This window comes from Ictidomys tridecemlineatus, chromosome 10, assembly GCF_052094955.1.
Source record: "Ictidomys tridecemlineatus isolate mIctTri1 chromosome 10, mIctTri1.hap1, whole genome shotgun sequence".
Lineage (NCBI taxonomy): Eukaryota > Metazoa > Chordata > Mammalia > Rodentia > Sciuridae > Ictidomys > Ictidomys tridecemlineatus.
Window position 1 is genome coordinate 132034953 of NC_135486.1, and position 3671 is coordinate 132038623.

The 3671-nt window shown below is 53.0% G+C and overlaps 1 long non-coding RNA gene across 1 annotated transcript; it reads left to right on the top strand.

Moving 5' to 3' along the window:
- LOC144367073 (uncharacterized) lies at positions 1-1566 on the top strand. The gene is made up of 2 exons (XR_013426279.1): positions 1-183; positions 619-1566. It is a non-coding gene; the product is annotated as an uncharacterized LOC144367073 (long non-coding RNA).
- The last annotated feature ends 2105 nt before the right edge of the window (positions 1567-3671 follow it).

The window sequence follows — 3671 nt, forward strand, 5'->3', positions numbered from 1 at the left end:
AGGCTCGGAATGATTTCAGAAGGTCCCCGTGGTCCTGGTGAGTCACGCCTGGGAGCCCCGCGCCAGATGCTGGCTTCTGTGACTTCGCCTCCCAGGGGCTGGCCTGGCTAGCTTTGTGTTGTCTGGATTCGTCCTCTGTGTCCTCCTTTCCACAACCAGGAGTGGATTCAGCTCCGTGATCCCGTGAGTGTCCTCCAACAGTCCTCACAGTCAACACGGAGGGGAAGGGTGCCGGATCCTGGTTCAGGCCCTGAGCTGGCTGCTTCCCTGCGTGGAGCTGGCCGCCCAGCCCCGTGCTGCGGTGCTGCCTGTGGCCACGTTATCGCTCAGGGGGGCCTCGTCCTTCTCTCCTGTGGGAGGCCGTGAGTCGATGAGGGCCAAGCGTCTGCTCCCAGTTCTTGGCACCGGGAGGTGCCCACCTAAAGGAAGGAGGTGGAAAGGAGGGGGGGCGGGGGAGAGGACGTTCCCAGGCAGCTGCAAGGCTGCCCTGGATTCAGCCTCCAGATCTTCCTGTCGCCTTTGACCTCTGGATGCTGGAGGGTCCTCGGGTGCCGCTCTGGCCCTGCTCTTGGCCCGTCTTCTCAGGTATCTGCCTGTGTCTGCTTCCTCCACATTTAGATCTCGGGCCCGACTCCCATTTTCAAATACCCATCTGCCTCCCTGACTCCTCTTGGAAGTCGAAGAGGATTTCAAAGGCCCCAGGTGAACTCTCCACCCAAACCCACCTCCTGCACATGGCGGATGGCAATACCAGGCCCAGATCCACGTGTAAGGGACCGGCGAAACGTCGGAGGAAGAGACCACAAGAGACTGGCTTCATGCAATAAGCAGACGGGGATTTTTATTGAGGATCCGATTCATCGCGCTGAGGCTCTAGGCTCACTCAGGAAGGGAGGGCAGCCCAGAGCCCAGAGCAGGGGTTGAGCAGTGCTTAAGTACACTTTTTGGGGAGGGCGGGGGCTTTGCATTCATCACAGTCTCCTTTAACAAATCACCATACACCGCGGGGAAAATCAAACAACAATTCTTAGACTTGATGAGTACATTCATTGGCGGGAACAGGGTGAGCTGGAGTGATAGGCCTTTCCTAAGGAGGGGGTTACATTTAAACTGATTGGTTCGGGCCCTGAATGTCTACGTGACAAGCAGCACAGGGTCTTGAAGGCTTGCATGAAGAGTTACCCAGGATCCCAGGCCATAAATCAACTAAATGGCCAGTGGGGCCTTGTCTTAACTGCCTCAGGAATTTAACCCATGCTCTGCAGTTTAGAAACTTTACCCTTTCACCACGCTGTCACCTCTGACTCCTGCCTGTCCCTGCCCTCCAGTCAGCCAGGACATCCTGTGACTCCAGATCCCTCCCACCACCTCCGCTGCCCCTCTCGGGCCCACTACCCTCCCTCCCACCTGGACTCTTCCAGAAGCCTTGGACCACCTCCTACTCCTCCCACAATCCATTCTTACCTGGGCAGCCAATGCGATGAGCTCTGTGAGGGCAGGAAGCTTTGTTGTGGCCACCAATGCATAGTAAGTAGGTGCTCAATAAATAGCGACTATGGGACTGAATGGAGAAACAGCTCTCTTGAGAGTTAGGGGCATGGCTCAGTCAGAGAGTGCTTACCTATGGCGCATGAGGCCCTGGGTTCAGTCCCCAGCACAAACACACACACATGTGCACACACACACACAGAGAACAAAAGAAATAGCTGTCCCATGTTAAAAGTCATTTTCAAATAACTAGTAATTCCAGGCTAGTTCCATGTGCGTCTCAGCAAAATTCAATGGATATTTATTGAAGAAAAAAAAAAACCACCAGGAAACTAAAGAAAGGCCACTCCAATGTTTCTTGCTAATGATTAAAAAAACAATCTGGGTATCCAAGTGCAAAAGAATGAACTTGAACTCCAACCTCATAGCATCTTACGGAAATTAACACAAAATACACTAAAAATTCGATGGTTGGTGCCCAAACTCAAACGCTCGGAGAAGACGATGTAAGGTCACATCTACATGACCTTGAGTTAGGCTACAGTGTCTTCAGTGTGACACCAAAGCACAAGCAACAAAAGGAAACTTCATCAAAACAAACTTTTGTGCTTCAAGAGACACTGTCCAGCCAGGCTCAGTGGCACACACCTGTCATCCCAGCGGCTCTGGAGGCTGAGACAGGAGGATCACGAGTTCAAAGCCAGCCTCAGCAAAAGTGAGGCGCTAAGCAACTCAGTGAGACCCTGTCCCTAAATAAAATACAAAATAGGGCTGGGGATGGGGCTCAGTGGTCAAGTGCCCCTGAGTTCAATCCCTGGTACCAAAGGGGGAAAAAAAAAAAAGAGAGTGTCCAGAAAGTGAAACCACAGAATGGGAGGAGATATTTGCCAACATATTTCTGACGAGGGACTCATATCTAGAACATATAAAGAACACTTGCAACTCAACAGTAAAAGGAGAAACGGCCCCATTAAAAAGAAGCTGGGTGCAGTGGTTCATGCCTGTAATCCCAGTGGCTTGGGAGGCTGGGGCAGGAGGATGGCCAGTTCTAGGTCAGCCTCAGCACCTTAGCAGAACCCTGTCTCTAAATGAAATATAAAAAGGGCTGGCAATGTGGCTCAGTGGTTAAGACCCCTACCACCTAAAAAAGAAGAAAGAAAAGCACAACGAGAAGCCGAATCACAATCAATAGGATGACTGTCCCCCAAAAGGTGGGAAGTAGGTGTTGGTGAGGACGTGGGGAGGCTGGAGTCCTCTGGTGGGAGTGCTAAGTGGTGCAGGCACTTGGGGAAACAGCCTGACAGTTTCTTGTTGAAGATGATGGAGCCGCTCCTGGGCATGAACCCAACAGAATTGGAAACATGTTCCAACAAACACTTAGGTCACGCTCGGGCATGAGTCACCACGCCCAGAGGAAACCACCCAGATGCCCATCAGCAGGGAGTGGAAGAGCAAAGGGTGGTGTGCGTGCAACGGGACGCCCCCCAGCCACGAGAAGCAGGGGAGCCTTAAAAACACGCTCGATGTGTCATCCTAAGGAAAAGGGACAGTGAAACCCCTCCCCATGTCCTTCAAGACCCCCTTCCTGTCCCCAAACCCCAGGGAGCTGCTCTCCTCCCGCCCCAGGCCAGGTGCTCCTTGGGACACTGGTGGGACAAGCAGCTAAGCAAGCCCAGGCTGCTGTGCCAGGCAGCCCCACAGAACTCCCTCTCTGAGCAGGTATCGGGCAGAGCTGAGGGCACTGTGGAAAGGATGTGTGTCACCCGTCTAGCCCTGGAGTCTCCTGGCCTGTCTTCAGGCACTTTCCTTGGTCTGTTGGCAACCTGCCCCACCTCCCTGGCACAACCTGGCTGTGGATGAGACACTTGGGGACAGAGTTTCAGTACAGAAAGATGGAGGTAATTCTGGAGATGGACGGAGGTGATGGTTGCCCAAGAGTGTCATTCTACTCAACGCCACTGAGCTGTACACTGCAAAAATGGCTAAAAAAGCAGGTGGACATGGTGGCTGGTGAACCCACATGCTCAATGAAAGGAGCCAGACCCAAAAGGCCACTTTTTTTTTGGTACCCGGGATTGAACTCGGGGGCATTCCACCACTGAGCCCCATCCCCAGCCCTAGTTTGTATTTTATTTAGAGACAAGGTCTCACTGAGTTGCTCAGAGCCTCCATAAGTTGCTGAG